This window comes from Cnephaeus nilssonii (assembly GCF_951640355.1).
Source record: "Cnephaeus nilssonii genome assembly, chromosome: 5".
Taxonomy (NCBI): Eukaryota; Metazoa; Chordata; class Mammalia; order Chiroptera; family Vespertilionidae; genus Cnephaeus; species Cnephaeus nilssonii.
In genome coordinates, this window is record NC_137076.1 from 82,488,599 (window position 1) to 82,498,528 (window position 9,930).

Sequence of the window (9,930 nt, forward strand, 5' to 3'; positions counted from 1 at the left end):
GCAGAGGGGACCTGTCTTTAGACAACCACCCACAGAAACGTACACAGAGCTCTCAGCGCTCCCCACTCTGGACAGCTAGCAGCAGGCCCAGGAACGCGGAGCTATTGGCCAGCAGGGAAGGGAGGCCGAGACAGCAGACAGTGGCAGCAACTATCCGGGTGTTGTTTTAGCGTGGTTTGTCTAGGGGCAAATGGCTGAACCGAATGGACTACTGGCCAGTCTGAGCAGAATCCTGTTTATTTTGAGGCCTCGGTTGCCAGGGAAACAGCAGGTCGTGGCTCAGAGATGCTTCTCTGGAATCAGAAGGCTGCTCTGTCATCTGGCATCCCTGCACAGGGTGTAGGTGTCTGTGTGTGGCAGAGTGTGTGTGTGTCTGTCTGTCTGTGGCGTTCCCAGAGCCAAGCCTTGCAGAGGATGTTTTGCAAAGCCACGCGAGGCAGTGGCCATCTCGGTTAGGGCTGCAGAGAGACTATTCCGCACCAGTGGTCAAGCCTGTCCCTGCTGCACGAGGCGGACCATCAGGTGAGCCCAGCTTCAGGGGTGGGGATTTCTTCAGAGGACCATGCACACCATCTTTATGCCATGGCCAGGAATGGGGTAAGAAAGGCAGGAAGCGGCCTGTGCAAATCATTCTTTGGCTAGTAGGTGGGGACTGAAGATGGGCTGAAAGGCATGGATCAGGAAGTGTCCTTGAAGAGACCAAATGGAAACAGGATGAAGAGTCCCCTCCTTGTTCATGTGAGCCCGGGAGGTGTGCATGTGAGAGTGTGTGTGTGTGTGCGTGCGTGTGGGCAAGCCTCCCCACCTGATGAGTCAGATAGACAGGTACAGCTTGACCTGTTGGAACTGGAAACATGCTCTCTGGTCTCTCCCTCCTCTGGGAAGCTGGAGGTGGAAGCTTGTTCTCCACACTCATCAGGGTCACCCGGGGAGCCTTTCCTCTGCCCTCAGCAGGGCTGAGCCTCGGAGAAGCTCGTCTCACCTCCTGTGACAGAGAGCTAGAGGCACACCCGTCGCATGACTCGGATCATGACGAGCAGCAGCTCTCCTAAAAGGGACCTGAAGGAGCAGAAAAAGGTTGTTTCTCCAAACTTTATTAACTGGAACCTCCATGAACTGCCAATTACTTCCACATAGTCAGGTACTGACAGTTTACTTTGAAAAAATAATAATCTTGCCCTGGCCGAGTGACTCAGTTGGTTGGAGCGTTGTCTTATGCACTGGAAGGTTGCAGGTTCGATTCCCAGTCAGGGCACATACTCAGGTTGTGGGTTTGATCCCCGGTTGGGGTGCTTATGAGAGGCATCCAATCAATGTTTTTCTCTCACATCAATTACTCTCTCTCCCTTCCTCTCTCTCTAGAATCAATGAAAAAACATACCCTCAGGTGAGGATTTAAAAAATAATCTCCCTGAGTCTCTGCATGATTCCCATGGGCCTTCTGAATGATAGAAAGATAAAAATATTTTGGATAATTGTCTTCTCAATATTGGAGAATTCTGCTGCATTGGTGTGTGTGTGTTAACTCTTTTTCACCACGTGGAATGATAGATTTTTAAGTTAGGAAACACCCTAAAAGTCTGAGGCCAGAGATTTGGTTGAGTGTCTCCAGGGTGCACCCCTGGTTAAAGTGCTCCCTGTGCCTGAAACCAGGTTAACACCCTTGAACCCGCCCACTCTGTGGGGTTGACCATTCCTGGGCAACTCAGCTCTTCAGGACTTGGAATTTCCTCCCTCTTCACAGAGATGAACAAGATGCTCGTAACCACGCCTTCCCTGCAAGCTGGCAGGAGTATTGTGACAATCAAATGTGCTAAAGTGTGAGAGCACCTTGAAACTGCAAGGCAGTGTAAGTCATTACTGCAGTTTTGTTTCTCCATTACACACAGGTGCGAGACGCTGTTAAACACAAACAAACTGCGCAGCTCTTGGACAAAGGATCGTCCCCTCACTACTGAGACAAGTGAATTTCCTTACTGCATATCAGGTGTTCGGAAATGTTCCTGTCCAAATGCTGGGAAAGAATGGTGCCTTGGGTCCTTAAAGTATTTACTGTAATAGAATTCCCTTCAGTGTTGAAATGTCTTAAAATTGCAGTTTAACATCCCTCAGGTTCCCTATTTATTTCAACTTCCAGATCAAGTATCTAGATTTATCTTTTCAATAATATACATTCAGATGGTTTGAGTCATGAAATATGTTAATGCTCTTTGGCCTCATTTAGTGTGGGAAGGGACATGGAGATGGCTAGTTTAAAGTCTGGCCTCAGAATAGCTCCAGCTCCGGGCCAGGAAATAGTCAATTGAAATAATAGCTGTGGAAGCCATGTATTAGGCACCCACAGAACGCTAGACCCAATACACAGAATGTAACAGAAACCCCATCTTCCCTCAAAGTTCTGAGGCCACTTTTAATGATCTTTCTGCCGTGATTAAAGCCTTATAATCAAGTCTGCTAGTGCTGCAGAGGCTGGGTCAGAGCAAGGAAATAAATGACAGATTTGGAGGACCAACAAAAGTCCTAGTAGAAGCCCAGTAGGTGTACACAGAGATGTGGCCTTGGCCAGAGTCATCCACATCGGAGATGTGGCTGCTGCCGAAGGTGAGATTTTGTCCTTCCGCGTCCTAAGAGATTGACTCACTCCCGAGCATTTCCACAGTTGCTATTTTAGAAAGTGGCTCTAAACCTCTCATAAGCACTTTAGAAGGATAATAAAAGAGAATGTGGCATTTCCACGATTTTACTTATTCTTTGCTCAGTGCCTCTGAAAATCAAGACATAAAACAATCATTTTAAATTTTTTGTTTTGTTAATCCTCGCCCAAGGATATTTTCCCCCCACTGACTTTTAGAGAGACTGGAAGGGAGAGGTAGAGACAGAGAGAGAGAGAGAAACATGGATGTGAGAGAGAGACATCGATTGGTTGCCTGCCTCTCCCCTGCACTGGACCCGGATGGCGATCTATCCTGCAATCAAGGTATGTGCCCCTGATTAGAATAGAAACCAAGACCCTTCAGTCTGCAGGCCAACACTCTAACCACTGAGCCAAACTGGTCGGGGCAAACAATCACTTTTTAACTGCACCAACAAGAAAAAGGAATCAGAGCATGAGAGAATCAGCAGGGTTCAACATGTCCCCAATAAATACATTTTCTTTCTCTTCAGGTATAACATATAAGCCCTGGCTTCTTGTCCTTGAATCTTAAAGCTGACAGTCAATATTTGCTGTAAAATTTCTCCTTTGTTCATCCTGTTTACATAAGTGATACAGTTAGGTGGAATGCACACCAGACACACTGCATTTTCTTTCTAATCTCATTTGACCTTGACGGGACTCAACAAATCCTCATCAGCTGATAGGAGAAATCAGATGCTGCATGCCACTCTCTCCCTCCAGCGAAGAATTTCCTTCTGTTTATGCCCAATCATGCAATTAGATGAAGGGCATGCTGGCCTCATGGTGAACCAGCTGCCAAGAAGAAGGAGGGGAGCGATTTGACAAACAGGCAAAGGGAAATGCAGCAGACATCCACGGGAAATTGTATTAGTTGCCCAAGGAGACCTCATAACCACAAATATCACCAGAGCTGCAGGACTGAAGCAGGGTCCAGCAGTTTCCAGTGGGAAGATGCCTCGCCCAGTCCCCATTTTAATACAAGAACAGGAGTCACACCCCTTTGTCAGCCTGACTCTCCGTTACCCTTTGGACAGGATGTTTGCAAAGAGTTATACCCATGGGAGGTGGGCTTCCTCTCTCTGACATTGATCACCCATCACTTATTCTATTTTATGTTTCCCTCTATCTCAGTTTTTCAATCTTTATTTTAAAATATTTTATCTTTAAAGAATAGTAATGCTTTGTGCACATCATAAAAATGTACAATACACTGAAAGGTATAAAAAGACCCTCACTAACCCCCTTTCCCCCAAAAGTAACCACTATTAACTTCTTTTTCTGGATCCTTTCAAGGGGAGAAAAAAGTCTTTGTACTCCTGAATGTGTGTATGCTTAAAAACAATTTCCTGTGCACAATGTCCTGCATTGCTGTTTGTTTTTCATTTACTAATGGATCTTTGCGCATTGGTCTAGTCCATCCAAGCATCAATATTCCTTGTCTTAATTATTGCAATATCCTCCTAGCTGCCCTCCCTTACCCCCTACAGTTCATTCCAGAGGGATCCTGCTAAAAGGTAAACAGATCATGTCCCGACTTGCTCAAAACTGTCCGGTGCCTTTCCCTTGCACTAAGAACAAGAGCTGAGCTTGCTACCACCACCTGCCTCTCCAAGCCCATCCCCTACTCACCCCTTGCTCATGGTGCTCAGTCACTCTGCTCCTCAAGCCAAGCATGGTCCTACCTCTGAGCCTTTGCACTTGCTGTTCCCTCTGTCTAAAGTGTATGCATTTATTTTCTGCCCCTTTATTCTTTGCATAGCTGGCTCTTGCTTACCACTCTGGTCTCATTTTAGACTATCTCCTCCCTGACCACCTGTTCTAAATCAGCCCCTCTCCACTGTCCTTCACGTAGATCTTTTTCTTCATAGATCCTACTACTATCTGAAAATTACTGTATTCAGTTATTAGTTTTCTGTCTCCCTCTACCACACATTCACTGGGATGTAAATAAATTTCATGAGGAGACAGGAATTTTATCTGTCTTATCATCATTATAGTCCCAGTCCCTAGACCAGTACTTCTCAAACTCGAATGTGCATCAGAACCACCTGCATTGCTGGGCCCCAACCCCAGAGTATCTAATTCAGTAGGTCTTAGGTGGGCCAGGAAATTTGCATGTCTAACAAGTTCCCAGGTGATGCTGATGGTGCTGGTCCCAGGACCACGCCTTGAGAACCATCTGTCTAGATATTGCCTATTAGACACACAGTGGGTGTTGCATATATATTTATTACACGAAGGCATGAGTCTGAATATAGGATCTGCCACCTTCTTTATAGGGGCATTTCCACTTTGTAGTTCTATTTCCATTTTTATATTTATTTATACTTACTGCACTGTGAGCCTCCTCACATTCTTTGTGCTAGGAGAGCCCCCAGTTTTTTTCAGCTCCATTGATTTGTCAGCGGATGATTAGAAACCTACAGTTTGGTCCACGGGGAGCCAGTTAGAGCTGCATCTGGTTCTCCATCTCAGTCAAATGTCAAACTGAAAGGTGGTGTGACCCTCACCTGACACGTGACAGAGAACTTGACCCAGGAGTCATCGATCAGGCCTCCCCTATAATTGTTTAACAACAGATCCGTTGGCTTGGACTCTGTGTCAGTCGCTGGGAGGTGCTCAGCTGGTCTACATGGACCCCAGGTTATGAGATACAGAGAGCACGGTGGCTTTTTGTAAGTCACAAAAAAACCCTTGAGACTCTCACAAGGTCTATAACCATTTCCCTGGGCGCGTGCGCTCGCTCTCTCTCTCTCTCTCTCTCTCTCTCTCTCTCTCTCTCTCTCTCTCACACACACACACACACACACACACAGTTTTGTGGGGGTTTTTACATTTAATTTCAGAAATTTATAAGATACCCTAAACTCATTTTAAGCCCAAATTTAAAATTCTCAATCTAATCATTAGTTAGCTATTTGGCAAAACAACAACAACACAGGCACACAAAAACCTGGGTCCCCCATTTGTTGCTTAAATTCCCGAGGAATTGCAGCTTTAACTATAATAAGACAAACCTGGAAGGAAAACATTACAGGAAAGCATGAGAGGAACTCATCGTTATCATCGTCGAATGGGGAATGCTGTTGGAAGCATGATTGGAAACGCAGAAATGGAAACAGAATAGTGAGACTGAGCCCATAAAATTTTAAACGATCTGTACAAAGAAGAAGGAAAAAGCTCCTCCTAGATTAGACTGTGGAGAAATCTATGGATCCTATGTTTTCCGTCTATATATTTTCCACTTGAAGTGTCTGGGTGGCCCATGGCCAATGCAGTGAGTCAAGACAGAAGCTCATCAGGGCAGACAGGGTGAGACCACATCTTTCAGTGAAGCCCTATCACTGGGTTCATCATTTCATTAGCCATGGTTTGGGTTTTCCACAACTTTATTGTGATATAATTCATATAGCATGCAGTTCACCCATTCAAAGTATACAACTAAGTGGTCTTGGTATATTCACAAAGTTGTACAGCCCTCACCACTAATTTTAGAAGATTTTTGTCATCCCCGAAAGAAACCCCAGGCACATTAGCACCATTCCCCTTTTCCCCCTCCAGCCAGACCCAGGCAACCACTAATCTACTTTTTGTCTTAATAGATTTGTCTGTTCTGGCCATTTCAGATAAATGAAATCATACCGTATGGGTTTCTTTCCCTTAAAAGCGTAATGTCCTTAAGGTTCATCTGTGTTGTATCGTGTATCCAAACGTCCTCCCTTTTTATTGCTGAGTAATATTTCATTGCAGGGATATGCCACATTTTATTTACCCACTCACCGTGAATGGACATTTGGCACCTTTCCTCTGGCTGTCATGCACAGCGCTGCTACGAACATTAGTGTGCAAGTGTTGGTGTGGGCATGTGTTTGTTTCTCTTGGGTTTATCAGTGGTTTTGCTCTTAAAAGGTTTATCCAAAGAATGGTTCTTACTTTTGGTTTTCACTTTTTTCTGTTATAACCCCCTGGAGAAGCAAGCGGGCTTGGATCCTAAAGACTCAAAGCTCCTCTATCCCCAGTCCGGGCCTGTGTGATCTGGATGTGACTCAGTTTTGCGCACCAGCTCTCGGACCCTCTCACGGGATATTGTGAGGACTCCCGACATCAGTCAGATAGGATCTGCTCTTGAGAAGAGGCTCACGCACAGGTTAGTATGCAGACACCTCCAGCACCACTGATGACTGCACCAGCCTTGAGGCCAGTGTCTGGGTGTAGAGGCACCGATAGTATAAAAAAACAGTGACCGTTTTCCCAAGAGTGGGGCTTTCTTTGAGATCAGAATTTGGTTGCTTTCAGAATCCTGCAAGCCACCTCGGAGGAAGGCCTCCTGCCTGGTCCCCCTGGTCTGGGGGGCAAGAGAAAGGTCAGGGTCATGCCTAATGATGGGCAGCCAGAGGGGCAAGCTCGCATTCTAAGGCCCACACTCCAGCTACTGTTTCTCAAAGACTAGTCTACCCTCATCTAATTACAAAGCACCTTGCTCTCTACAGACCCCCGAGGCACCTCCTTTTGTACAGTCGCTGTGCTCTTGACCTTTTTGTTGGCTCTGGGGTAGGGTGTGACCCTGCACCATTGGGTACAATCTAATACGGATCCCTTGTAGAGGCACTGGGAGCACAAGGGGCAGAAGGGGGATCTTAAATATCTGAGCTTCCTCATGCTTCCTGACCAATCACTTGTGCCTCTTGCTCTTTAAAATCAGGCACCAGGAAGCTCCACTGATAAACACGTAAACGATGAATTTAATAGAAAATGAGATGGCAGGCATGCCTGGGCTCTAACTCCCATGTCACCAATTACTAGCTGTATGATCTAGAACAAGTCTGTTCTCTCAGACTCAGTCTTCCCACCCAGTAAATGGGAAAAATGGCAGTAATTGCACCTTAGGGTCATTATGAGGATTATCTGACACAATGCCTATAGGGACTCCAGCATACCTTCAGAGTTCAATGTTTGCTATAATTATTATATTACTTTTAAAATCAGAATTAAGGACCTCAAGAAATCTAGCCATCCTCTCTAAGCTGTTCAGTAAGGCTGGTTTTCTGTTGCTCAATTAATTGGTAGCACTTAATCGGGCACCTACTATGTGTTAGACACCACAGAGAGGGCTGGGGACGAAATTTAATTTTCCCCCAGAAATGTAAAATTCAAGCTGCGAGAGAAACTTAGATGCATGAAGTTCTTAAAGAACATGTGCACCGATAATGCTGAGAGTCAGTGCCGTCATGCTCAGAGAGGGAGACAGCAGAAAGGCAGACAGGCCAGATGAGGCCTCGGGGAGGCAGCACCCCCTCCCTTGAAAGGCAAGATGGGTTCACAGCAGCAGAGCAGAGGGAGACAGGAGTGGGGAGGGGAGACCTGCGTGAGCACAGGGTGTCCAGTGGGTCTGGACATGGTGACTCAGTCTGGGCACTGAGCCAGAGTCACTTCACACTGCCAGGGGTCTCTAGAAATGCCATGCCATGGGTTCTTCTACTCACCTGCTTTGATCATTGTCCTTACATTGCAACCTCTGTCACTAATAAGCGTGTGTGGGCTATAAGAGAGAAAAGGAGGAGCAGCTGTGTTGGAAGAGCTCTGACTCTTGATGGATACTATCTCACAGAGCAGCGGAGAGACAGCCCTGGCTGTCCTGCCCCCTTCTCCGGGACCAGCACCTTCGGCATCTGTGGGGACCCAGCCCTTCATGGCCTTCAGTCCATGTGGTTTTTGGACGGGGATGATTACAGCCCCAGGGAGGGGTGGGCACAGGACCCACATTGGTGCGATGAAATGTGCCTCTGAGACGGTAGCTAGAACTGCTGTAGGGTGGCCGTGCCAGTCGAGTGTCAGCCTGGACTTGGCTGCCAGCCGTCTCGCCACCATGATAGATAAGTCTCCCTGAGAATAGAATAGGACACAGGGAAGCAAAGCCAAAAAATAGGGAAAGATGGATTCGAGATGCCACTGTCTGCACAGCTGGATCTTACCACACCAAAGCCCTGGCCGTTTCAATTACACAAGGGGGAACGTTTCCTTTTTGTTTTGCCTTCATCCCCACAGACTAGGTTTCAGTCCATTGTTACTAAAAGAATCCTGACTTATTCGGGTAGTTGTCTTGTTCCCACAAGCATTGTGTTGGCCTATCCCTAGCAAAGATATTTGTAGTCCATAGCCGAGGGGCGGTGTGTGACCAGGAATAATGGTACCTGTGTACGAGTGATGGAGACCTCTATACATGTCCCTAAATGCGCACAGGTACATGCATGTCACGTGTTTGGGAGTGCGCAGATGTTAGAAGGAGAAACCAAGACTCTGCAAAATACATTTCTCTTCTTTGTGCTTTGACTCTGCTTACAGAATAATTCTCCCCGAACCTTTGATTCTGTTCCTCTTGTTCTCAAACAAGAAAGCATTCCTTGGATCTGTTAGGTACATTCTGCAGGGCCCTAAGAAGCCAGGAAGAGATGGAGAAGGGGCTGAGGGGAAAGGAAGCTCCACATATCCCATTTCCGTGTTTTCCCCTTTTGCCCAATTACCAAGACTCAGCTGGCATCCTTTCATCTCCTACTTCATGCAGGGCTTTTAAAAACGAAGCATTAACTCTACTGCAATGGGATTTGTCTAACGATTTCCTGCGAAACGTCTTCCGTGGGTCTCAGCAAAGATAATTCACTCGGTAGGAATCGCTTCCTGCTTCCCCCGCTAAGAACTAGACCTACCCCATTCTTTCCGGGAGCCAATGGGCCTCCGAATGCAAGAAGGGAGTACAGGGATATTTACTCTAGCATCCATCACGGACTCAAGCCTGCCGCGGAGACTCAGATCAGGGAGGAGAGGGGGAAGGGGGTGGGGAGAGCATTCATGCTGAGGCAAGCCTGAAGCCAGGCAGAGTCCAGGGCAGTCTGAGCCCCTTGGAGAAACGGATGTACTCACCTCTGTGCTTTGGCTCTGGGGCACTTTCTCTCTGGGGCCACGGCAGCTGCAACAGTCTACAGCGTCCACCCTGTCCTACCAGGACCAGGGCAGGCCGGCCGCTGCAGCAGGAAGGGAGTTTCCAGCCGCCATCAGAAGGGAGTGTCCTTCAACAAAAGGAGGATTCCAGGCTGTTGGATCCGCTTGTCTTCTCCCTCCTGCTCCTTCTCTGGTGTGAATGGAGCTCAAGGGAGCCCCAAGAGATGGGCTGGGTGCCAACCACACACCACACCCTCCCTGGCACAGGTTGTTTTTTCCCAGTCTTGGAGCCTGGAGAGGAGGCGGCAGAGGGGTCC

General features: G+C 47.2%; 1 protein-coding gene across 1 annotated transcript in view; it reads right to left on the reverse strand.

The window, feature by feature from the left end:
• The window catches only part of FGF1 (fibroblast growth factor 1), an 88,962-nt gene extending 79,244 nt beyond the window's left edge, over positions 1 to 9,718 (reverse strand). Inside the window, exon 1 of the mRNA XM_079771677.1 lies at positions 9,596 to 9,718. The gene's annotated coding sequence lies outside the window, so the exon portion shown is untranslated. The remainder of the gene's footprint in view (positions 1 to 9,595) is intronic.
• Between the last annotated feature and the right edge of the window lie 212 nt (positions 9,719 to 9,930).